The sequence below is a fragment of the Prionailurus bengalensis genome, chromosome B3 (genome assembly GCF_016509475.1).
Source record: "Prionailurus bengalensis isolate Pbe53 chromosome B3, Fcat_Pben_1.1_paternal_pri, whole genome shotgun sequence".
Lineage (NCBI taxonomy): Eukaryota > Metazoa > Chordata > Mammalia > Carnivora > Felidae > Prionailurus > Prionailurus bengalensis.
The window spans coordinates 99177834-99204860 of record NC_057355.1 but is presented as its reverse complement, the minus strand read 5'-3'; the positions used below and the strand labels follow the sequence as shown (position 1 = coordinate 99204860).

Below are 27027 nucleotides of genomic sequence, written 5' to 3'. Positions count from 1 at the left end.
GCTATTTGTTTTTTTAACGTTGATGGATGGGATGCGTGAAGCTTGCAACTTTACACACAGACCACTTGCTGTTTGTAGTTCTGCCGTGGGCTTCTGTTCTGCAAATGCAGGAATTACGCTTCTCTCTGATGTGATCCCAATTAAAAAAAGAAAAGAAAGTGTAATGTATGTCTTAGCTTGGGCTGCTAGAACAAAATACCGTAGACTGGGTGCCTTAAACAACAGACATTTTACATTTTATGTCTCACAGTTTTAGAGCCGGGAAATCCAAAGTCAGGTGCCGGTATGGTCGGGCTCTAGTGAGAGCCCTCGTCCTGGCTTTCAGATGGCCACCTTCTCCCTCTGTGCTCACATGGCAAAGAGAAAAAGAGCAAGTTCTCTGGTCTCTTCTTTTAAGGCCACTAACTCCATCATAAGGACCCCATCCATCCTCACGACCTCATCTAAACTGGATTACCTCCCCCAAGTCCCATCTCCAGTTACTATCACAGTGGGTGTTAGGGCTTCAGTATATAAGTGGTGGGGGCACCAACATTCAGTCCATCAAAATGCACTGGTAATTATTAATGTTGCCTTATCTAGTGTGTTCCTGACAGGAAAGGACTTCTGTTTTGACTGTGTCCTGAGAAGCGGATCCTCTACTTACGGTTTTATATATCAGAGGATTACACCAACTTCCACAGACCAACTTCTGGCTCTATACGTTTTGCACCCTGTTCCCCCCCCCCCCCCCCCCACCTCTGTTGTCAGCCTGCACGGGACACATTCCCTCTACCATGTCCTGCCTCGCACCTATGGCACAGCGGGTGGAAGGAAGCCTGGGAGCTGCCTCCACACCAGGACGATAAGCTCTCACTGAAACTGATGTAGAAGTGACCAAAACACATAGATGTTTCCCCACTAAACTCAGACAAAACGTGTCTCCCACCTAACTTCCTCTTAGCTGAATCCCCAAGTGCCCACAGCTACCTCGATGCTACCTAAGACAGTGGCATCTTAGACAGTGCAATTAAGATGTCTTACTTTCAAAATATATGTATCTTACTTTTGCAAGCACATTGCTGAGGCCTCTCCCAGGGCCCCAGAAGCAAGTGACTTGTGCAAGCAAGGAGCTTTCCCTTCAGGGTGATTCTGTCCCTGCCTACAGGGTACAGGCCGTGAAGGTGAGGGGTTGTAGCAATGGTTGAGACAGCTACGAAGTTGACGATCGTGTAGTGCCTACCAGGGGAAATGTTACTTGTGTCTTCAGTCATTTCATCCTCTTAACGACCCTAAGATGTTGGTACTAAGAAAATCTTCATTTTTACAGATAGCGAAACTGAGTCATAGAGAGGCTAGGCCACTTGCCTGGGGTCACGCAGGTAGTAAGTGCCGGACCGGGGATTGGAACCCAGGCAGTCTGGCTCACCCTCGCACCTAGTACAGGAAGTAGTCTCTCCACAGCGTAGCCCACAGTTTCCACTGCCTCCCCAGGATGCTGCCGTCCCACCTGTAACTTTCTGACAGTATATATTTTACTTATTTGTCTATTTTCTGTCCCTTGCTACTAAAATACAGACTCTCTGAGAGCAAAGCTGTTTATTTGGCTCACCGCTGTATCCCTGTACCTGGAGCAGAGCTCAGCATGCAATAGCTATGTAGTAAATATCTTCTGTTTATCGTAAATTCTTTAATATTCTTCTAAACTCTTTAATAAGTAATCTATTGGAAAACTGCAAAAGAAAGTGAAAATAAGAGGAAATACATACCCCCAAAATGGGGAAAGTTTGGCCCATATGAAATCCAGGAGAGAAAATGAACTTTATTGTATATTTTGAGTATATATTATTATATGTATTATATATATATGTATATGTATACACACATATATGTATAATATATATTATTATGTGTATTATATATGTATATGTATACACATATATATGTATAATATATATTATATGTATTATATATGTATATGTATACACATATATGTATAATACATATATGTATAATATATTATTATATGTATTATTATATGTATTATTCAATACAGCTCTGTTCTAAGTATCTGTGGTTTGTGTTATCCAGGTCAGTTTGATTTTACGGGGAACCATATAATTGGTCTTGAATTTTAGATGTTCTTGAATGCCTAGTTGAGGTTTGAAATTCAAAATGTGTATTAGCGTGTTATGTGATTTTCTCCGGCAATACTCATGGGCCGAAGAAAACAGATGAATGGATCCAAAGTTGAGGATTTGTTGACTGGCTGTGCCATTAAGTCAAAGGAGTAAGGAGATTGTGTCAGATGAGGAGAATGTCCTTAAGACCAAGAGGGCTGGGGGCCATTTTCTGGGAGGGGTGAAGGCCAGACACCTTGGTAAGACTGAAGATGGGTGGGATGGGGGTGTAAGAGAGGAAGGATATAGGGTTGAGGTCAGTGGAATTTCAAAGTTCAAGATGTCAGAAGTGAAGAAGTTCTAGGTGATGACAAGGTCTTGTAACAAGAGAGGGGATCTTGATGACAAGTGAACAGAGCTCTCAGATGAGTCATAGGATATGAGAAAATTTGATATTATGTGCATTAGGCACTAATGTATACATTTATCAGTGTGAGCCATGATTTATAAACTGTAAAGCCAGCTTTAAATATCACATGGTATTTTTGTCCTAGATATGTAATGTCATTTATTATATTCTCAGAGTTCTAACTGCAAAATATTGAAATATCACACGATATTTAAATATCACCATCTCCAAGAGTCCATGTTTGATTTAATAGACTTTATTTATAATAATGCTAAAACCATGATCCTCCCCAAATTAACAAACTAGGACACTGACACCATCTCAATTCAGTAGGCTCATAAAGTTGGGGCGGTTTTGTTTGTCGAATGTTTGATTCTGTTCATTGGCAGATAAACACACACCAAGGAAATGTTACTTCATAGCTCCAGATTAAAGTCCCTTTTAAGATGATCCTGAAGAATCCATATTTTATTCAGTGCTACACACATCATAAAAGAGCTGTAGTCTCCAGAAATTCACTCTCTGAGGCTCCAAGACCCTCAATAAATGCATAAAAATAATGCTAAACAATGGTAGGGTGGAATAAAAGCACTTATATCTCCCAGACACCCTGTCCATGAAGTGCTCTAATTACAAACATAACCAGCTGATTTTCAGAGAAAACAAAAAACGTTACGAGGTATTCTGCAGTGGCTTTCAAAAAAGATAATAGAAGCTTGAAATTGGATGTAATGTCCAGCGAGGAGTAAGATTTCAACTTCTTTCACTGTCAGGTGCAGCTGGGGATAGGCAAAGAAATGTTTTGTTTGGTTTTTCAGATTTGTTTTTCATCCAGTACTTAGCCTGAACCATTAAAAAAAGATACCAGAAATCCCAGATCAACTGTAGCCAGCAAGGAAGCGGATTTTACTTTAAGGATATTCATAATAAAAGAACCAATCTGTGTGTTAATTAAATTCACCTGAAATGATAAGTCTTGCAGAAATCTTTCAAGGTGAAGCCTTTCTCAAAGGCTTTCTACCTTGCACACTTTCCAACCGGGGAGTAACTAAGCAATTTCTCCTCTTCCTGCTTTGGAGGGAAGACTACCCCTGGGCAGTGTAGAAGTTAGAAGTGAAGGAATCCAGACACCAGATCTTACATGTGAAGTAATTTTTAGATATTTTATGGAGCTAGGGAAACAATTTTGCCCTTTCCATTTTTTCCCGACTGAGTTTCCCATATCTCCAAGACAGATGGAACACATGTAACAAAACCAACCAAATGCAGAGAATGCAATCTGGGGTATTAAAAATAAAATCTTTTCCAAATCTTCACAGGCTCCTTTAAAAACACTTCTACTCGAGTGTTAAAGCAGCTAACAGAGGTGTCTAAAAATGGAAAGAAGAAGAGATGCCCCAAGGGTTCTTTTTTCAAAACCAGTCAGCATTAATATTTACTTCTCAGAAAGGGCTGTCTATACAATCAGCAAATATGACCAAATTTAGTCATATGGGGATTGAAGGTGATTATAGCCCGGAGAGCTTTCCTTTCAGAATCCTTAAATATAAAAATGCTGAATCTAATCCCGAAATAAGGCAAAGAGGCAAATGTGATTAATACCCAGACAGGGATAATGTTAATATTTCAACGGACTCCAAATAAACATACAGTGCCATTATATTATTCAGAGAAATTAGTAAAGAACATATGGCTAGCTGGATTTTGACATTGTATCGCTTGCCCTTACTAACTATAAGCTCTTTATTATGGAAACATTGTAGCTTGTATTTTATAGTTTCATAGTATTTAAATTTTATATTTTCATGATATTTAAATGTAGGAACCTATCAGTCCTGGCTCCTGGGTTTTTAATTTCCTACGTAAAACTAATTTATCCTGAACCATATGTAATTTCAGATTTTCTAGGAGTAGATTAACCTCACAAAATTGTGTTCAAATATCACTATTTCATTGCCATCATCCAAAGAATACATCAATATTCAATTAAATGTAAATAAAATTAATTTTTTCTCCTTCTTTTTTCCACCGGGGCATATAAGTAAATTGTTTGAAATGTATTACTGATGGAAATTAAATGTAAATTACTTATTTCTTAGTTTGCAGAGCCTCTGTGCACTGGGAACTTATCTGGGCACTGGGGATATAGCCACGACCGAGGTGAAGAAGGCCCAGTCAGGCTAAAAGGGAATTCTAGCAAGAGCCCTGTAAATAAGCAAATGGATGAACAAGGCCATTTCACATAGCAGTGAGTGCTGTGAAGGAAGGAAGTCTGCTAATGGTGTAGAGGGTGCCCAGAGAGGGTGAGGAGCAGGGAACAGGGTGGTCGAGAATTTGGAGACAGTGATGTTTGGATCACTGGAGGGGAAGGAGTCAGCTATGCGGACAGTTGGGGGCGGAAAATGCAGGAAGGAGTTGGGTGTGTTCATATAATAGAAGTGTGGCCAGGGGGGGCTGGACTGGGGGGAGGATGGGGGGGGTGGCAGTGGAGAGTGGTGAGAGATGAGAGCCAGGTGTTAGGCAGAGACAGCTTTCATAGTAAAGGTTTGGAGTTTATTCTAAGAGTGAGAAGCAGCCATAGGCACTGCCTGCCTTCTTTTAAAGATCTTTAAAAAAATTTTTTTAACGTTTATTTATTTTTGAGACAGAGAGAGACAGAGCATGAACAGGGGAGGGTCAGAGAGAGGGAGACACAGAATCCGAAACAGGCTCCAGGCTCTGAGCTGTCAGCACAGAGCGACGCGGGGCTCGAACTCACGGACCGCGAGATCATGACCTGAGCCGAAGTCGGACACTTAACCGACTGAGCCACCCAGGCGCCCCTTAAAGATCTTTTAAAGATCACTCTGTCTCCTGCGAGGCAGGCTGATGGGACAGGGGCAAGAATGGAGGCAGGGAGACCAGCCGGACTGATGCAGAAGTCTAGGAGAGTCACAGCGGTGGCCCCAAGTAGGGCGCTGGCAGTGACCATAACGGGGATGGTGACACGTGTTCAAATTCGAAACAGATTTTAGAGATACCAACTAAAGGACTTGCTGTTAGTTAACTGCATTTTCCCAAACTAAGTTCTCCCTCTTGAGCTACATCTCCAAAGCTTTTCTGAAACAATTTTAGGGCCAAGCTCCTGGCCCTCAGCTCCTTACCCATATGCATATTCGTGCATACCTTGCAGGCCTCGCGAAAATACATCTCAACCCTCTTAAATCAGCCAATCCGAAAGGCTTATCTAGCCTTCCTTCCAACGAGCCAAGTGCACTTCAGCTGCTTTTCTGTCTGTAGATCCCAAAAAACGACTCTCCAGACAGCCTTTCCTAGGCCCTTCCACCCCAGACGTCTAGAGAAATCCCTGGACGGTCATTTCATATTTGTGCAGGACTTTTCCTGTGCCCCAGACTTCTGCCCCTGTGGGGCCTGTCCTACAAGCCACAGCAGCAGCTATAACATTACCAAGGCCCGGCTCAATGTTGGGGTCTTCACCAGGCCTCTCTTCCTTCACACAGGGTGCAACCCTAAGTGTTGCTGTGTTACAGTTGGGAAAACCAGGACCTAGATGTGCTTTGCAAATTGTGAGACATCACCCAGCTGGGTTTTCAGTCAGGCGAAGCCCACCTGGACTTCTTAACCTCTTGTTTCTCCAAGAATGGCCGTGCCGAGGGCTTGGCTAAGCATCACAGAATACAACTCTGGAGCCAGATTGCCTGAAATTGAATCTGAGTGTCACCACGTTTTAGTTGTGTGACTTTGGACAGGACGCTTAACCTCTCTCTCTCTCCCTCTGGGCCTCTGGTTCTTCATCTGTAAAGAAGAGATGGTAAGAATACTGCCTCGTAAGGTGAGGATTAAGGGAGATACTAAATTGAGCTTAGAATGGTACCTGGTGTAGAACCGATGCTATGTAAGTGTTAGCTGTCACCCTCATCATCCTCCGGTCCCGCCCACAGAGGCGTCACCCTCGTTCCGTATTTGTGCATGGAAAATTCAGCTATGTGATTGTTGAGCCACTACCAAGCCCCCTGGGAAGGCGTGAAGGTGGATGTGGTCAGGAGAGTGCATGGTGAGGTCATTCCAGGAAAGCTTGGGGGGCGGGGGGGGGAGGCAAAGTGATGAGGTGAACTCAGAGCTACAGAAGAGACACTTAATAAGTTGTGATTCATTTACTCTGAATAATGCATTTGAAGTGAAGACATTTTTCAAGCATTCTCTGGATTAAATTACTTACTGTTCTGAGGCTCATCTCTCTGAACAGGAAGGGTGTGCGGTCGACAGAAGGGAGCCTGTGTTTTGCAGGAACTCCTCAAGTTGAGGTTCTGCCTTTACTTTGTCATTTCCCCACAGCTTGTAGGATGCTTCCCAGTTGAAATAAACTAGAGTCACCTGTGGTAACAACAAATTTCAGCAGCTTCATATGAAGGTTACTTCTTGTTCGTGCTACAGTCCCCCATAGAAGGGGTAAGGTCTAACTTGTTGCAGTGATTGAGGAACCAGATTGACAGGGGCTACATCTTAACATGCCTCCCCGATCATAGGAGCAAGAGAGAAGGGGCGTGACAAAATATATGTTGGCTCTTGAAGCTTCTACCTGGAAATGATCCATCATTTCTTCTTTAACTCATCTAACTATTATCTCATATTTCTTTTGTCAAAGCAAGTCATACGGCCATGCCGGGGCTTAAAAGGGAGGATGTGTATAATTTTCCCACAGGGAAGTGCCCCCAAATACTTGGGGACAAGTTACCACAAGGAGTTAACTGAAAGTTAACAGAAAACCCATGTAAAAGCAGCTTAAATAATTAAGGGGTTATTTTCTCACACAACAAGACATTTGGAGATGGATCAAGGCTCACGTTGGTAAATCCAGCAGCTCAAGGATGTCTTCAGGGACCCACTTCATCACCATCTTTTTACTTTTCCATCCTTAGGGTACCAGCAGTATCTGTCTTCATGGTCACAAGATGGCTACAGCAGCATCAGCCATCACATGCAGACAAACAACATCCAGGGAAGAATAGTAGTGTCTGCTTTCATTAGTCTCATAGAATTGAGAGTATCTTTCCCAGAACCTCCAACTTACCTCGGGTCCTATTGGCCAGAATTGAATCGCATGAAAATGACTTAGCCAGTCATGGGCAAGAGGGATAAGACTGCTTCCTGGGATAAGACAAGACCTATTTTCCCTTTGCAAAAACAACTCTGATTTCTGTAAGAAATATGCCACTGAACACAAGAAATCAGGAGAGTGTAACCCAGTTTTACCAATTCTGGGAAGCTCCTTTATTCAGAGTGTAAGTAAAGAGGGACCACAATTCCCTTCATGAAAAGCCTGCATTTGTGCTCACATAATTATTCACAGTTGAATAACTATGGGCAAATAAAGCAAGCAAAACAGGCATCTAATAGGGAAGGATCATTTACCTAAGGGTCAGGGAAATAAGAAACTACTTTGGATTGATATTACATCCATCTCAAAAGAGTTGACCAAAAGAATTCACCACTCTCTTTCTTTGTGACCAACTGCAGCCTAAACACTCTTCCTTCATTGTTCACCCACCACACTTTATTGCCTTTATCTGTGTACCTGTCTGTCTCCAACGGCAAGACTATAAGCTCTTTAAAAGATGTGACCTGTTTCATCTATTTATTCCTGTGCAGGCTAAAAATAATAATGGATAACATCAATTGATTGTCCACTGCCCATTCTAAGTTCTAAATGAATTGATCTCCTTGTAATACAACTGTCCCATGAGGCATGTGCTGTTGTGCTGTTATCTACGCTTAATACGTGAAGAGTTGGAGGGTCAAAAGGTTAAGTCATTTGACCAAATGTACGCAACTGTTAAATGAGAGAGTTGAATTCCAAATGAAGGTAGCCTAGTTGGGTTATGGGTAGCACATCTAACCCCAAAATGGGTGAACCTAATATGCTTTAATATACAATATGAAGGTGAGAGAGAACAGGAGTGAAGGACAGGAGATACCATCTTTTATTTACATGCAGAATCTGAAATCAAGTATGATAGACTTAAAATCCCCAAAGGTAGAGATCATGTATGTCTCCCTTGCTCAGTATGGTGTCTCTAACTCCTAGTACACTTCCTGGCACATAGTAGGTCCTCATGTGTTTCTGGAAGTGGGGGAGGGAGGATTGGAGGAACCAAGGGAGGAAGGAAAAGAGGGAAGGAGGGAGGAAGAGAGAATGAATGAATAAATACAATTAATGTCCTCTTTCTCTTGTTCTTTGGATTTTCTACCTTCTCTTTCTGTATCATTTCTATGGGTAACTTGGTTTCTAAAATCTTTAACAGCTTACCTAAGATAGAAGAATGTGTTAGTTTCTCTAAGTATCAGGGGTTCTCAAAGAGAAGACTCTAAACGTAACATTGTTACAGAGTCAGGAAGCCTCTATGTTGCCCTATAATTCATTTGGCTTTTGAAACAACCTTATAATCATATAAAGTAGATTGGTTCCTCAAACTGAAACACTTTTTAAGAATTTGGACTTGTGCTTTTTCTTCTAATTGTGCTGCTTGCAATGTCAATACGATTCATGGACATATTGATGTATTTCTTTTTAAGTCAGCTCAAGCCCATAAACAAACGAACAGCAATAATTAAGGAAATAGCCACTGTCAGTTGATGGAACTGTTTCTTAAGGAGTCCCTCCTCCAGCAACGTGTTGCGGTAGACAGATAATAGGTCACAAACACTGAAAGCGCTATTTTTCTGCTTGTATTTCAGTGCCAGCATCATAGGGCTCTGCTTTCATAGATTGCTCCGAACAGTCACACAGATGTAGTACATCAGATCTAATCTTTAAGCCATGTCCACCCCACTCTAGTTTTAATCAGCAAAATAAAATCCTGGCGAAACTGAGTCATTACACTGTTGTGACCAGTGAATGTTAAGTGTTCTTATTCTTAAAAGGTGTCCAGGTTTCTATGGTTGATTTTGTTGTTTTGATTCCTATCCAGAGAGCTAATTTTAAAAAGTGTTTCTTTGGTCTAACCTTGAACTGGAACTTCATGAGTCTCTGAATATTCCAGTTGTTCCTAATATCCTTTTTTTTTCTTTATTCTTTATTCCCGGATGAATTTTCAGATTTCATTCAAATTTCTTTGAGTTATTAGGGATTATTTTTTCAGATGTCTCATCCAATTTCAACATATCTAAAAATGAACTCACTGATTTCTCTCCCCCATCTGTCTTTCTCTCCTCCTAGGTTCTGTCTCTTGGTTGATGGCGCCATCATTCACTCTTTGATCGAAACCAATATTTAGTCACTTTTGATGGCTGTTTTCCCACTTACATCCAGTTAGTTGATAAGTCCATTCATTCAACCTCTAGATCCATCCTTCCCTTTTAATTCTCATGCCCTAAGTCAGTCCCTCATCATCCTCACCCAGAATATTGCTGTAACAATCACCCCTCCCAGCTGGCTTCCATTGTTTATCTCTTACCCCACCAACCCATTCTTTATATTTCCATGCAATTATTTTCTTAAAATTTTTTAATTTTTAAAGGTTTATTTATCCATCTTTGTCTGGGAGCGGGGGAGGATCAGAGAAAAAGGGAGAGAGAAAATCCCAAGAAAGACCCACACTCAGGGTGGAGCCCAACATGGGGCTCCATCCCATGCCTGTGAAATCATGACCTGAGCTGAAATCAAGAATCAGATGCTTAACCGACTGAGCCACCCACATGCCCCTCCATTCAATTATTTTCTGAAAGGATGTATCATGTTTCTTCTCTGCTCAGAAACCTACAATCACTCACTATGGCCATTTTTTTTAAAGTCCAAACTCCTTAATAACATTCAAGACTCATCTTCACTTAACTCCCAGCCTACCTTAGCAGTCCCATCTCCCATCAGTCTCCACCATTCCCTTCCTTAGTGCTGCACATATATGTACTTTCCTCAGGTTTATTGTGACACTTCTCAGTTCTGTCTTCCTGGCAAAATCCAAATTACCCTTCAAGGCCTGGCTCAAATACCCTCCTTTTATGGAAAGGTCCTTGATCTCCAGGCAGAATTAGTCAGTCCTTCTTTGCTGTCTCAGCATTTTGTTTCTGTCCTTGTGAAGTGCCTGTCTTACTTAGGCCAGGCTCCCAGAAGCAGATCCTGAGAGGAGGATTTGTAGCGAAGTGTTTTATTAAGGAAATGTTCCCTGAAGGGATTGGCAAATGAAGGAGAGAAGGAGACGGACAAGAGAAAGGGACTGAGCAAGAGTGCCTTTAGACAGAGTCCCAGAGGGAGTTCTCCACCTCATTCGGTAGGGAAAGCCTGGACATTAGTTTGTGTCCTGCTGTAAGGCCAGGCGGCTGAGCCTTTTTATCCCTACACCGAACAGTCACTGGTAAGCAACTCAGCTCCCAAGCACATCCCACTCTCTGACTGTGTACACAGTACTCAAGGGCAGCCACTCCAGGAGAGCCATAGGTGCAAGCCATTGGAAGCAAAAGTATGTCAGAGCTGATGGAGGAGAATGGGAATGGTAAAAAGGGGTCCCCAGGCATTTGAGAAGAGGCAGACCATGTCAGCTATCCTTCTCACTATCGTCTATCTTGTTTCTACCCATGCATCTCCAGCCCCAAGATAGGGAATTCCTTGGGAGAAGAGACCCCCTTCTTAGTTGTCCTATTTCCCTACAGCAAAGAGGATGTTACCTCCCACCTGGAAAGTCTTAAATAGCATTTATTGCTTCAAATTGAATACTCCTTTTGTAGGTCTTGTGCAACATTTGTACTGCTACTGATCATATTGCTGAGATTTTTTTTTTCCACCTGAGCTGGTTTTAGCTCAATAATAAAAGATAGAGAGGGCTTCTGGGGTTTCACAACCTAAGGCTCAACTTTTCACCTTGCGCTTTTCTCCCCAGGGCCACGATTTGCTCAGCATATCTCTTCCTAAATTCCAAGACAGGCTTCTTGCTCTGTTCAGTCAAGACTGCCAACCCAGGAAACATTTTCGAAAGATCACAGTCAACGTCATTGCCAAAAGAAGAAGTTCTTGGCACGCAAAGAACCGGGTTCAATATGAGATGCCAGATGGTGATTTCAACTTCAGCTGAATTCCTGCTGGAAAAAACTGTTTGAACTGCAGATGAGAAAAGATGCTATGACAAATTTCCAAGTGTTAGGAACTTCAGAGGGAAATGGCAAGTGTTGATACACCACCCCCCCCTCCCCCGTCCCTCCAACCACACACACACATACCATAGAACTACTTACTACCTGCATCTGGTAGTTAAGATTCCCGCAAAGATGCCTCTGCTTTTTAAGAAGATCAAGCCATGTCTTGATTTTTACTAATATTAAAGTATATTAACTGAGTCCATTGAAAGCAAATACTATATGATTCCACGTGGTGTTTTTCAAAGGATGTGTCCCCTTAGCATCTGCGGTGAGCTTTTTTGGTATCTGGAGGTGGTTCTCATTCCTCTCTACTAATAACTCCATTATTAAACCAATTAATAATCAGCATGTCTCCCCTCCCTATTTTCAAATTACAGGGAATATATATGAACTATAAATTGGTGGTGCTCTGCCTGGATGCTCTTGGGTCCCTGACTTACTGGTGCAGGAGATCGAAAGCCTAGCTCCCCTGAGTCAAGTCAGGGCACATTCTGGAATGTGGTTTATGCTCCAGAGCTCCTCTCCAGATCCGGATGAGGTTGGGGCTTTGCCTGAAAGTGGACCCTCGGCTGGGTCCTTCTCTTCTGCTTTCCCTGTCTTGCTCCTCCCTCCCCTCCTTCTTCTCTTCTCCACCACGCTCCCTTACAGAATGAAGGAGTATCTCTTTAACAACATTCTTGCACACAAATCCTCATCCCAGGGTCTGCTTCTGGGGAAATGACTTAAAATTCTGTGTAGTGGAAAATTTCATTTCATGCTGATATAAAAAAAAAAGTTATTTCCTGCTGATAGATATAAGAGTCACTGTTTCTGGAGCAAGGAATGCATGCATATCTATTTTATCAATCAAAAGCTCAGAAGGAAATAGTGGATGAACTCAAATTAGGTATTTGGAGAATAGTTAATAAGGAGACTAATTACAAAGGGGTGGGCTGGGTGCAGAGAAACAAGGATAGGGCCTGCCTGGAAACTGGTAACGGGGGGTGCTGTTACCAAGCCCCACTGATACCTGGAGAACTGGTGACAGAGTTGTGTGGAGAGGGCTGTGGCAGAAGCTGTGGTCTTAAGGGATGCAACCAGCCTACAGAGACCCTATAGGGGGCAAGCTGGCCAAATAAATACCCCAATCTCATGCCCCTTCATTCCTCCAATCTTTTGCCAGTGACCCCATGAGCTGAACCTAATGGGAAGCCAGGTGCAAAAGGGCCCCTTCATGCAGTACATCTAAGCTGGCCTCTTAGGTCATGGGGCAGGTGGAGAAGGGCAGAGAGGGCATCCAGAGGGACAAACAGAAGCTCTCCAGCACACCCACCTACCTATTCCCCCCGTCTCTCTCTCTCTCTCTCTCTCTCTCTCTCTCTCTCTCACACACACACACACACACACACACACACACACACACACACAGAATTTGCCTGTTCTTGACTTTGGCCTCAGAACAGACACACATAAAATAGGCCCTAATTTTTCTCTCTGCTGATCTTGTTTTCTTTTATCTTATTTATAGTTTAGGGACCCAGAGATAGGCCGATGATGTTGCTCATCACACAGCCTATCAATAATCAAGAATCAGAAAAAATATATTTTTATTTTTTATTAAAGTCTGGGTGTGGTATCTGGGCATCGCCACAGTAGCCCCCAAAACGCCACCCTCTAAGATGACATTTTTTTTTTTGTAGATTGAAATATGACTCACAGAGCTCACTACCATAAAATTTATCATCACTTACACCTCCATACTTTGGTGGAAAGAGCTCTAATTTATATCCCATACCCATTTTCTCCCAATTGAAAACAAAATACAAATCAAAGATTTATGTGGGGTTTTTTTTTTGGTAATAGCATATTTAATTTCTTTCTCATCAATCCAAAAATGCCCTCATTATTCAGTTTACTCCCAAATGTCCTCATTATTGGAAGCCATGCTCTCTTACTATTGGTCTCATTTTCTGTTTCTGAAATGGTCATTTTCCTCCCAAGCAGCTTTGGCCTGGTTCAGAATAGAAAGCACTGCAAAATGTGCAGATTGAAGACAAACGGTCACTCAGTTACTTCAAGGTCTTTGAGATTAATCATGGAAAGCAACATCCTGGTCTTCGGGATGCTGGCAGGAGCTGATGCGGGTGAGAGGAAGGATAGATGATGGAGAAGAACCACTTGCACAATCCCCAGAGGACAGGCCTTCTGGGCCCCTAGCCCTCTCTCTGCTGGGTGCCCTGCAGACCCAGATACAGCTGAGCACAAAACAGGTAGGCTGTGGGAGCACGCATTAACAAATGGCCTGCAGGGCTGTCGTTGCTATGTATTAAAATTGTATATTTTAGACTATTGTCTTCTGAAATTTTATTTTTAAGATACTATTGGGGGGGGTCCCCAAGGTTTTGGAGGGTGGTGATTTTTAACAATATCTTGAAACACTGTTTCATTTTGAGGCAGCTGTTTGCAACATCCACAAACCCTCCCGGAAGGCAAGTGCCAAGGGTGGTCAGTCCAGCCTGAGGAGTCTGATGCAATCACTGCGAGATCAACTTGAGCAAGGCCCCCAACCGTCACAAATTCCTTGTGAGAAGGAACAGGGTTAGATGCACTTAAAATCTTCTTCTTGTTCTAACATTGCACTGTGGGTAGAGTAGCCATTGGCCACATGTGACTAGTCTGAATTGAGACGTGCTGTCAGTACCAAATACTCACCACATTCAAAGACTTAGTACAAACACTAATGTAAGTTATATCATTAAAAAGTTTTGATATTGGTTACATGTTGAAATGATAAAAATTTGAGTTTGTATTCGGTTAAATAAAATATAACAATTCTACTAACTCACTGTTTAAAATGTGGTTACTAGAAATTTTGGAGTTATACATGTGACAAATACTTGTATTACATTTCTATTGGACAGAACTATTTTTAAAATTTATTCAGTTGTTACCTATTTTAAAATATAGGTTTCTGGATTCCAATGTCTTTTGGATGCACATCAAAGTCTAGAAAACTTAAAGGAGTCTTGCTTGGGAAAAAATATTACATCATTTTCCACTCAAAAGTCTTTTTAAAAAAAATTTTTTTTTCAACGTTTTTATTTATTTCTGGGACAGAGAGAGACAGAGCATGAACGGGGGAGGGGCAGAGAGAGAGGGAGACACAGAATCGGAAACAGGCTCCAGGCTCCGAGCCATCAGCCCAGAGCCTGACGCGGGGCTCGAACTCACGGACCGCGAGATCGTGACCTGGCTGAAGTCGGTCGCTTAACCGACTGCGCCACCCAGGCGCCCCAAGTCTTTTTTTTTTAAAAGGTAAAAATGTCATGTCATGTTGGCTAAGTGTTCAAGAGATTGTGAGGGGAAAGAACACCAATGTTTCTTAAACTAGAATTTCATTTTCTTTTACTTTGAGTGAAGCTGGAGTGTCAATCTTCGGGCACTTATAGTTTTTAGAACAGTAGAACATTTCCAGATTCCAGATACATGAAAATCGATCCTTGCCAAAGTGAAGAGCAGACCTCCTCCCCTGCCACACACACAGGCAACATCTCTTCTCCATGTGAGCACCAACCAAGTGTTTGGAAAGCACCTAAATGCTCAATTCATGAGCTCCAGAAAGCACATGTCCAATAATCACTTCCTGCTGTGCATTACCCATTGGGTCAACTAAAAGACAGTAGACAGAGACAGGGTATCAAATATTCCTTAGGACTGATGAGCTGGGCAGAAAGAGCAGCACAGAGGAGATTCACAGGGGAGCACGTAAGAGTTGAGTAGAAGGAGGGTAGGTTGTCTGGAGACACTGAGCATCCATTCATCTGCAGGGATCAAGTGGATGCTTGCCTACCAGGAAGGATATCTAGGACCCGACACAGAAGCCCATGGGCTGAATGACCTGACAGAAGCCATGTTTTAGGGGACTCATCCCTCTCTTCCCTCCCATGCTATATACGCATATCCTCCCAATTGGATTAGATTAGAATCCTGTGCTACCTCACATTACTCCCTTACTCTCTCCTGTGCATGTTTTTACTTCCCCAAGAGAGAATAATACATTCAAGGGCAAGAGCCAAAGTTGATGGTTCTTTTGAATATCTCATGATTTCCAGGACAGTAGTAGGCACAGACTATGTACTTAGTGCTTACTTTAAAATAATAATAATAATAATAATAATAATAATAATAGATTGTGCTGAATCCATGTATCCTCTTCTTTCATATATTTCATGACGGAAAATGGAGAATCATAATTCCAAATGAGGGTTCTTCAGGGGCAAGAGTGTAAATCAGTTTGCCTTCTGTCTACTTCCGTGGCATCTTCCTGGGTTCTTAACCACCACCATTTTGTCACTGACACTTTCTCCTAGCCTTTGACTTACGTATCTGGATGGAACCCAAATTTCCCCTTTCCTCCTTTCACCACCCATTTCCTTGGGTTCTTGGGGGACAATATGATGTCCCTTTCATCCAGACAGTCCCTGGCTTGGACTATAACTGATAATCTGCTTTAACCATTGAGCCCCACCTGGGGCAGCTTTGCAACTTACCTGAAGTTTGTTCTGATTAGTTCAGATGGTCAGAGAAATAAGAAAAACATTTATTTTATTTTTTTTTAAATTTTTTTCAACGTTTATTTTATTTTTGGGACAGAGAGAGACAGAGCATGAACGGGGGAGGGGCAGAGAGAGAGGGAGACACAGAATTGGAAACAGGCTCCAGTCTCTGAGCCATCAGCCCAGAGCCTGACGCGGGGCTCGAACTCACGGACCGCAAGATCGTGACCTGGCTGAAGTCGGACACTTAACCGACTGCGCCACCCAGGCGCCCCAAGAAAAACATTTATTAAACAAGTGTAGAAGCAGCTGGGTATTCTACAGCACGACAGAAGAGGTGTTTTTTGTTGTTGTTGTTTGTTTACTGTGCTGTAAGAAATAACTTACATCCAACTGTGACTTTGGGTTAGGGTAGAATGAGTTTGGTTACAACTATCTGCTTTCCTTGCCCAGGGGAAAAAAAAAAAGATAACTCTGTAGATCCTGGGAAATTTACAAAGCCTGAATTTTCTTTCTCCTTTAAAAAAAAAATCATTTTTGTTGTTCTGACTCTAAACTATTCATTACAAAGTTACTTCAAGAAGAAACCAGAATAAATTTCTCTTCCCTAGATTATTCCTTGGTTAACTTTTTAGAGCTTTTAGCCACTTGAGAAAGCCAGTCCAATACTGAAAAACATTGCAGAAAAGCCACTCGAAAACATCATCTACAAATACTTTAAGGATCCTGAGTCCCTGAACAAGGCTCTTTGTGGGAGTTAATATCAGAGGCAAATAAATTACAACAGATAAAAGTGAAATGTGGTCTGTAAAGGCTGGGTAAATGTTTATGCTTCTTTTCATTTTTCCTCCTATTGTATATAATGTAGAATTGGAGCTTAGCTACTATTTCCGCTGTTATCGTCATTTTTTTTTTTAACAGAGAAAAGCTTAAGTGATAGGTTCTAAGGTAAGTCCTTGCTTTTTTGCAGTGACTCTAGACATACCAAGATTAACCTTCCACCCTATGTAGCCTAAATTTCAGGCACGTGGTATTAAATTATCTGCCTTGGTAGGATTATCCTTGCAAAGCTACACCACCAAGTCCTCATGCCACACACTCTCCCCTCCTTTGTAGCAAGGCTGGGGGTTGAATGTGATTTCAAGTTTCTAGACCCAGCATTAACTCCGCCCCATTCACTCCTCTTAAGAAAGAGTATCTTGTGTTTCTCAAATCACACAACCCCCACCAATTCTGACCTTTCTCTACAGGGAATGAATGCCACCTCCCACAACCCGTGGCTCCCAAGAACAATCCACACCTTAAGGATTCTTGCAGGTAAAAGGGATGCTTGGAGAGAGAACCAGTAGGATGAGGCTCCCATGGCAGAGATTAGGTGAAACAAAGAAACATCTCTTCATTCTTACCTTCTAAGACTGTTGGCTGTTTTCCTCCCCGATGAACATTCTTCTCTTATTTATGAGATGACACCTATGTAAGTATTCTGGCAACAAGTTAGTTATTCACTTACCAGTGTGTGTTGTATAATTATTACTGGATAGAACAACTGTGCACAAAGTACATGAGTGTGTGTGTGTGGGGGGGCACGCACAGGAGTATTAAAAAAGGGTGGGGGGAGGAGTATGTCTTGAAAGAAGAGAGCTTGGTTCTAAAATAAGGCAGAACTGTTTTGATTTTTTTAATGTTTATCTTTGAAAGAGAGAGACAGAGCATGAGCAGGGGAAGGGCAGAGAGAGAGGGAGATGCAGAATCAGAAGCAGGCTCCTGAGCTGTCACAGAGCCTGATGTGGGGCTCAAACCTATGAACCCGCGAGATCATGACCTGAGGCGAAGTGACTGAGCCACCCAGGTGCCCCAAGACAGATGTTTTAAATAACAAACTTTTGGTTAGGGCGCAACTGTAGATTCACATTAAGTTTTAAGAAATAGTACAGAGTAATCCCTTATAGACCTTCTACCCAATGGTAATATTTTGAATAACTGTAGCACAATGTCACAACCAGGAAACTGACATTAATAGGATCCTAGGGCCTTATTCAAACGTCACTAATTTTACATATATTCAATTGTGTATTTGGTTTGGTGCAATTTTGTCACATGTGTAATCTGCTTTTGAAGCTCAGCTGTGTTATGTACTAGCTGCAAGATCCTGAGCAAGCTCCCTAGTTTTTCTGAGGCCCAGTTTCCCCATCTGCAAAATGGGCATCATAAGGTCTGTCTCCTAAAGGTGGTGCAAGCATTAGGTAAGATCATTTCTGCTAAGTTTCCAGCACACTGGGTTCTCATTGAATGATAGGTTCCTTCCTGTCTACCCCTTGTTCTTTCAGTAGCAAGGGAAGAGTCTCCAGTTTCTTGCTGAAATAACCAGACTTGTGGGTTGTAATAAATCAGGCGGCTTCTTCTTCCAGGCCAACACATTGAACGCTGCTGTTGGAAGAGAGCACAGTGGATGTCACCTGCCCTCAGCTGCTGCTTCTTGGCTTGGGCTTAAGATCCTATTTGCATCCAGATCAGAAGTGTAGAGATGGGGGCGGGAGGAGTGAAAAAGGAGAGCATTTGGGGGAGCTGTGGAGTAGGGGTAGGAGGTGGTAAACAGTGAACAATTGCTGGCTGGAGAACAACCAACTCCAAGGAATCTCCGTCCTGTGTGGCTAGTGTCTGAGGGCTGGATGTACCCGCGGAAGGCCTGATGCGGGTGGGAGCCTCTGAGAACATGGTGGGCAGGTGCGGAAGCCCGACTAGACCTGGTACGACGATCACACTTGTTCCAGAGTTTGGAGTGAAGTCTTAGAGCTCTTCGCTCTCCCTGGAGCCCTCTTCCAATGAGGGCCAAGGGCGTTCAAAGGCAGAGAAATCCAGGACCGCCTGGGGGCAAGAGAGGCACCTGAATCTCCACCTTAAGGTCCCGCTGTCTGGAGGCGGAGGCCTTTCCTCCACGCGTAGAGGTGGCTGGCTGGGTGTCTCAGGCGCAGCGGGGTGTGAGCGCGGCGCGCTCGCAAGGAGAGGCTAGAAGGCAGGGGGTGGAGGGGTGGACGCACTAGCCCCTGCTTGACGGCGACCTGAGAGCGCCGATCCACCTGCGCCCCTAGCACCCTGCGTTTTCCAAGTTCAAATCTCCGAAGCGACCTCCCAGCGTCACCCAGCAGCCAACCCTGGACCGGGCTCTCCCCGTGTTCCCGCTACCTGAGCAATCCCCGGAACCCGGGGCCCTGTACCCGTCCGGGTGGGGGCCGGGGGCGGACCCCGCGGGGGCCGGGACACCGCGTGGCGCTCCTCCCTCGGCCGCCCGGGCGCCGCGGGCCGCGGAGGAGGAGCCGCGCCCCGGCCGGCGTCGCCCTGGCTCCTCCTCCCCGCGCGGGCCCGGCCCTTCCTCCCCCGCGTCCGAAGCTCCGGGTGGCCGCGGCCGAGCCGGGAGCCGAGCGCGCTGGGCGCGGCCGTCCCGCCGCCGCCGCCGCCTCCGAGCCCCGAGTGCGCCCGCGGCCATGGTTCCCGCGGCGGCGCCGGGCGCCTGAGCCCCGGGACGCGGTGAGCGAGGAGCCGTTCCCGGGGCACCCCCGCCCCGCGGCCTGGCGGGGGGGTGGGGTGCGCGGAGGCCTCGCATTGCCCCCCCCGCGCCGTCGGCGAGGCCCTGAGCGCCCAGGGCGGACCCCGCACGGGGACCGGCTGGGGCTTCCCCTCGGGAGTGCGAGGTCGGGGCGCGCGGGGCGCTCCCGAGGTGGGGGGGAACGCGGCGGAGAGGGGGCGCCTTCGCGGGCGGGAGGAGGGGCGGGCCCGGGCGGCGCGGGCTGCTCTGCCGGGGGGCGGGCCGGCGGGCGGGGAGGATGCGCGCCGCGGCCCCGGAGAGCCGCGCTTTTGTACGAGCCGGCTCCTTACATATGGAAATGACGCTCGCGCGGCTCCCCGGCCGCGTCCTTTTGAAGGACGCCCGCCCGGAGCCGCGGCGCCGGCTGCGAAGTATTGTCCCGCTTCTTGAGCCCTAACAAAGCGTCCCCCTTCGCTTTGCAGAGCGCTGGAGGCGGGCGGCCGGCGGTGCGGGCGCGACGGAGAGGCCGCCAGAAGGTAGGCGAGGGCGGCGGGGGCCGAGAGAGCGCGCTGCCTGGTGACACAATGGGGGTGTCCGCCGGTTCCGGGGGCGCGCCGGGCGGGCGGCTCCGAGACGCATCTGCAGCACCGCTTTGGCAGGGACCGCGGCGGCGCGCCCGCCCTCGGGCCGCTCTTCCGGGGCTGGGATCCCCCGCCACCTCCGTGGTCCCAGCCCGCAGCCGCGAGCTGAAAGCGGCTACTGTGTGTGGACCCAGGAGCGGACTGGAGTCCCGGAGCGCGCCGAAAGGGTGGCGGTTCGGTTGCCTGAACCACCTGGGCAGCCTTGGGATAGAGAAGCTGAAGTGAACCTGTCTGGGGGAAACCCGAGGTGATGAGCCTGGGTGCTCGGTGCTGCGGAGTGCCGTTGGGGGCCCCGAATGGGGGAATTTTAGAAGGTGCGCGGGAGAAATGCACATAGAAAGACTTTCCCGGTGCAATTGCTAAAAACGAAGGGGAGAGAACAAAATGACACTGGGTTATTGCCTGAAAGCCTTGATCGCCAGACCAGCGGAATGGAAGTGTGGAGTGCAGCGTTCCAGGGTTCCAAGGGCTGGGCTTCTTCGGCTACCAGACCGGTCCCTGACAAAAGGACAAGGCTGATGGAAACACTTTCCTGTCGAAAGCTTTTTCTGTGAAGTTGAAAGCGAGATAGGAAGAGACGTTTTCTTAGCCTCTGCCCTGAAAAACCCAGGTTAAGGTGCACGTGAAACAGGAGCTGGAAAGCTACCCTACCACGTACCTTGTTTTGACAACTTAGCTATAATGGGATCTTATGCCTTCTTAACAGGGGCAGGGGAATTCCTGAGATGGACTTGCCATATAACTTCTGAGTTTTTGAAATCAAAACAGATTGTGTAGTTGTCTTTTGTGACTGACATGGTAGCTTTTTTGGATTAGAATCCTGATAAAGTCCATCATGGTGCATGGGCTAAGTTCCTGAGGCCATGGACGATTTCTCGGTTGGGCTCCCTTAAATATGTTAACATAAATTCATCCTGCTGCTTTCGAGAGGCTTGACAGTCTACAAGGAAATGTATTTTTTCTGTGTCAGCTTAATTTTATCTTGAATCTTCTCTAGTGGCTAGCGTAGGGGTGGATGACCTGAAATATTGGCAGATCTGCCCTGGAGTTGGGGGGGGGTGTGTGTTTGTGATAATTTCCAGACTGTGTATAAAAGTAACATTACAGGCTGGCTGAAAAACCAGTTTGTTGTAGTCTCTTCAGCTGTTGTCATTGTTTCTTAGGGAGGAAGAGTGACCTCCTGGGGAGTTTATTTGCAGACTTGTTTATTTCCACCTGTTCTCTGGTGATTCCTTAGGGGAAAGCCTTCTGAACCGCTGTATAGGTAAAGGGTAGGACTTACAGATGTTCCAAATGTGTTGGACATCAACAGAGATATTGCCACGGCAGGAGAAAGCTTTAGAGGGCAATGGAATGGAAGCCATCAGGGGTACAGTCTTGACATTAAAATGTCACGGATCAGTCATTTTAATAGGCACTTGCTCAGAATAGCCCGGTGTCTTTCTTCTTGTCCTTTTTCCATTTTAGATATGTGATGACCCTTAGTATCAAAAGATGTTAACTGTCACAGAGGGGGAGAACAGGGCACCAGTGAATTCTGAACAGCCAACCTTAATTTAATAGGCAATATTCTTATCGTAAGTCAAATGTTGTTAAAATAAATTGTTTTAAATGTCACTGCAAATGACTTTCTAAACTAACATTTCACCAATCTTGATGCTTCCATTTTGTGTTGGTAACGAAAATGCATTTTATCAGTCTTACCTTGAAAAAGGGCTGGCAAGTTTAGCCAGAGTATTCAAGTGGGATTCAAGCTGCCTAAAGCCTTTTCTCGGGGCGGGGGGTTGTTTTTATAGATGCCAGTTCATCTGTAAGCCAATAAATTATGTGGTTTGAATTCTGGCTATTGAGCTTGCATCTGTTGGGCAGAGGCTTCTGGAGAGACTGAGGCTTACAAAAAGATGTTCTTATTTACGAATAAAATAGAACTTGAAAAAGATTATGGGAATGTAGAAGCAAGCAACTTTTTTTTTTTTTGAAATTAGGACACTTCTTTGTTGCAATGTATATCAGCAGTTAATCATTTATTCAAACTTTTGGGTGGAAAAATTACGAAGTGTTTGTGTTCTAATGTCCACATAAAAAACAAAGGTGGGAAAACCTGGTTTATAGATGAGGGAAGGGAAGCTCTTCCTCTGGGAACTGGAGTCATAGCCGCAGGCATTCTGAATTAATTCAGGTACATGCGGCTTGAGAAGTGAACGTTGTTATAGGCAGTCTCTTTTCAGAAAGTAACAGGGGTGCCTGGGTGGCTCAGTCGGTGAATCGTTGGACTCTTGGTCTCGGCTCAGGTCATGATCTCATGGTTTGTGAGATGATAGTGGAGAGCCTGCTTGGGATTCTCTCTCAGCCTCTTCCCCTCTCTCTCTGCCTTTCCCCCGATCCCGCTTTCTCTCAAAATAAATAAATAAACAAACCTGTAGCTCTGTTTTCTGCTTCTGTAATTTTACTTACTAGCAGATTACAGGTTACCGAAGCTACAAGGTGCTAGCCTAATGATTTTATTCCTCCAGCTGCCCAGAGTTAACCACCTGATTGGTAATCCACATAGCCATTAGGTTTAACAAAAGCTTGTGTTTGGTACACCGCAATATACTAAATATTAAAATCCTGAAACCTTTTTTAATGTTTAATGTAGAATAAATGCTAGTAGGACGTCCTTAGTTAAATTCAGTTTTATAGTGTAGATTAACAGAGGTTGTTATTTTCTTTCATATTTATTTAATGTGACTTTTTTTTTTTCTGTGCAGTGGCATTTAAACTTTGGTGTTCTCTCTTTATGCCATGATTTTGTTCTGGGTGATATTCTTGTGCTTGCAGTATCCAGCTAGAAGTGAGATACTCTCTGAACCGAGAGGAGGCTACCTGACAGGAGTCATTTTGATGAGTAGCCATAGTTTTTGGCAGAAATATTTTATACAAATGTAATGTAAGTACAGATATATAGATATGTAGATGAAAAGAGACTGTTGCTTTTTCTATTAAGCTTTTCCTGAACTTGAATTTATTCTTGTCACTATTTCATTTTATACTGAAATGAGTCCAAAATGTTAAGGCTGGAGATCTTTGCAATTAAAGTGTTTGCAGAAAAGGGGGAAGAAGAAACATTTTAATTTGATCATTGGCATTATGAGACTCTGACTTGCCAAATGGTGAAAGCTTAAAGGCACGAATGAAAAGCTTTCTCTAAGCAGGATTTGTCCATGTTCACCATTTTGGTTATAAAGTAACTAAATTAGTCACTTGGTGGCCACTGCCTGGTCCGCGGGCCCCCAACAGCTATGTCTGAACACAAATCTGAGAGCATCTATTATGATACCTAAGGAAAGCGGCCGAGCCAGGAGGGGCCTCCAGACATTCCACATAGCTGTTCAGCTGCTGGACCATCTGGAGGGAAATAAAAGGCCTGGGCGAGGGGCTCTGGCATTGTGCTCATTTATTATTTGGTTTTCCCTTGCCAGACTTTGTCCCTTTTTCACTCCCTCTGGCCCAGAACAGACGTCCCCTTTGGCTGGGGTGCCATTCTTACAAGCTCCTTTCTGTGTACCTTGGATGCTGGAAAGTTCATAAGTTCATGTATCCACTTCATGTTGGCCTTATGTTGGGGAGTTCATTATTCCAGCTGGACCTCCACCTATGTCTTTTCCAGGCCCAGTTGGCCCTGATTTTATCAGCCAGGGTTGCCAAGTGGAGCGCAAGGACACAGATCAGTAATGGCCATACCCGTCAGGGTCTGCACATTTTGGCAGCCCTGTTTGGAGTTATTTGGAAGGAAACTGTTCCAAATAGTTCTCATTATGGGTGGTTATTGGGTGGTAAATGTTGTGATTAATGGCTCGGTGCATTTGCCTCTTATTTAACCATCCTTAGTTAAAACTCCAAAATATTGCTTGCACCGACCGTTCTTTTCCAAAGGAATTGTAAAGGCTTCTGTCAATTTGATTGGGAAAGTAGATGGCGAAGAGGGGCCACGACCTGTGGGAGGCTTTATGAAACTGGAGTTATTCTTGGCAATTTGAAGGAGGGTTTATTACTCAAAGCCCAGCTTTCCGCATCTCTGAGTAAGATTTCTGTCACTGGTGGGTATAGGTAGACTTTAACTGTGGAAAGCATTGATTGCACAGACCAGACATACTTAAGCATTTTGAGGAAGTAATTTAACAATTATCAATTTCTGTACTGTGCCCACTGTTGAAGATACGGAACTCTCTGTGGTCATTTTTATACAAAATTTTATTTCTTCTTTGCCCTAAATCCCAAAACTGCTTTGGAAAAAAGAGAATGCTCATTCCATACCTCTCTAGTGCCTTGTAATTATTCAATAAGTGGATTAAGAGAGGTAGGGAGGAAGAAACCCCATCCTTCCCCACTCCAATTTGGAGGGGTTTGTGGCCATCAGGTTTTCGCGGTGGTTTCTGGGACTTTAGTGGTTAGCTGATTAACACAGAAAGGTGGAGATAAGTGATTTGCCAGTGATGTCCTGTTCATGTGTTCTGTGTGCATCCACAGGACTGAGAGTATAATTTAGAGTCAGACCAGAGTTCTGATCTCCACTTCATCCCCATATTAGCACCGTATCCTTGGAGAAGTTGCTTAATTTTGCCAAGCCCCAATTTCTGCATCTTAAATGGGAATATGGTGTCTACTTTAAAGCATTAGAAGGATTAAATGAGATCATTTATGTAAAGTACTCAACATAGGCCAGACTTACGGTAGATGTTCAGGAGTTAAAAAAAAAAGTTTCTTCTTAACTCCCAACAATATTTCAGCCTTTCTGCTTTTGATTGATGTTAAATTTATCAATAATCTGCCTTTAAAAATGGAAGAAGCCCTGAGCCTTACCTGCCACCATTGACCATTTAGTGATACAACAGTGTTTGTATACATAATACCTGGCCTGTGCTTTCTTGCTCTCCCAATGGCATTCCGCAGCTCCCGCTTTGCTTCTCTGAAAGCAGAGCTAGGGCTGCTTGACTTCAGTTCACCCCGCCTTTGTCAGTCACAAGTATCTTCTTGGTGGTTTTCTCAATTCCCCTCTTGTATCAACTTTCTCTGGGGTCATCCTCTCACTTGCTTGCCATCTTTAACCCTCAGGACAGCCCTTCCAGATGGGTATTATTATTCCCATTCTATAAACAAGGGGACTTGGGACAGTGGTTTAGTACAGATTCTCTTCCGAAGTCACATCCTATAACCGCCCCTCTCAAAAAAAAAAAAAAAAATTACAGCCGAAGTTTATGAATCCATTGGTTTAATTACTGACTCCTTAATCAAACTCCGGGCAGTTCTAGATGCTACAGGTTGGCAGTGGGTTCTGGCTTTCTGCTTCTGCTTAGTGATATCCAAGACGGAAAATGCCTTTGACAAAAGGGGTCAGATGGGGGAAGGAGAGGTGTGCTTGTGGAAGAAATGGGTATTTCAGAATCTTCATAGGCTCATTTCATCACTCATTCAGGGTAAGGTTCCACTCATGGAATCTCCCTACACTGAGTCAGTGTCTGGTGTGAGGAACAGACTGTGCTATGCATTTGGGGGAGGATATAAAAGAAATAAGTTGTGGACTTTGTCCTTACGAAAATTTCTGCCAAGCAGGGAGAAAAAAAAATTCTTGCACATGAAATTACTCACGAACATTTGGGGAATAATATCAACCAGAAAAAAAAAATGCATTCTGTGCCAAACGAGGACTGACAACTTGTCACCATATGTAACATCTTCTGGATGTTTCCGTATGCTCATTTGTTCCACAGGGTTGAGGCTGTTTCCCCCCTCCAGTCAAAAGAATGTTCTCCAAAGCATAGCGTCTTGGGAAGGAGGGAGATGAAAAAAAAGAGATAAATAAGGAAAGCTGCTGTGAAATGAAAGAGATTTGATTTAGTGAAAAATCCAATGACCTCCCAAAGAGCAGGGCATGATAGCTTATTGAATCCAAAGCCATGGATGAGATCAGGACTTCTCAGTACATTATGAGTTTTATGGTCCCCTTTCATTGCTCTCAATGAACCAATCCCCATGCCTTAAAAATAAAAAGGGGAAATTTTTGAATTCTTTCACTTTTGAGGGTTTTTTTTAATATGCAAAATCAAGTAAAAGTGGAATTGTCTGCCTTTTATGAAGTTGGTCAGATTATGTATAGCCCAGGGGACTGTAAAATTCAGAGTGAGTCTGAGAGTCACTGCAACCTTGAAAATCCCAGGGCCCCTGGGGAGTCTCAGATCCTAGGCGACAACAAACTGACAGACTCTAACGGAGTCTCATTAGGCAGGCATTGGTCTTATCTAAATTCCTAACTTTTGTGGCTTTGCTTAACACCTTGGTGTTTCTTTTCTGATGCTCTGATGTTTATATCGCGCTCTCAACTTATTTTGAAAACATTTGCACGGTGATTAGTTAACCCAACAGACCAATCCTGGGAAGGCAGCCAGAACCGACAGCACCTTAGTAATAGAAAAGCTGAGAATTAAAAGACCCCAAGACCAGGAGCCTGGACCTAAATGGTGCTGCTTTGCCTTAATGAGCGGCCCCAGTATGAATTGAGTAGTGGCCTTGAGTAGTGGCCGAGCTGTTTGAAAACACCTTGAGCCTACCTCATTGTGCTGAAACTCCAGGTGGTCATGGTTGCATTTTAGCTTGTAATGTTTTGGATGGCTGCCTGTAGGAAGAAAACAGCACAGCCTAGAGCAGCACTGAT

General features: G+C 44.3%; 1 protein-coding gene and 1 long non-coding RNA gene across 11 annotated transcripts in view; both read left to right on the top strand.

Annotated features, from left to right (window-relative positions):
- The first annotated feature begins 997 nt into the window (after nucleotides 1-997).
- LOC122469079 lies at nucleotides 998-11982 on the top strand. Its single transcript, XR_006293379.1, has 2 exons — nucleotides 998-1640; nucleotides 11382-11982. It is a non-coding gene; the product is annotated as an uncharacterized LOC122469079 (long non-coding RNA).
- Nucleotides 11983-19534: 7552 nt separating this feature from the next.
- NIN (ninein) overlaps nucleotides 19535-27027 on the top strand; it is a 99085-nt gene continuing 91592 nt past the window's right edge. For 3 of the 10 annotated variants that reach the window (XM_043556121.1, XM_043556123.1, XM_043556125.1), the window contains exons 1-2: nucleotides 19543-19697; nucleotides 20178-20231. The gene's annotated coding sequence lies outside the window, so the exon portion shown is untranslated. Of the gene's footprint in view, nucleotides 19698-20177; nucleotides 20232-23985; nucleotides 24047-27027 lie in introns of all 10 variants that reach the window. The other 7 variants (XM_043556120.1, XM_043556117.1, XM_043556122.1 and 4 more) reach the window with 5 other exon arrangements.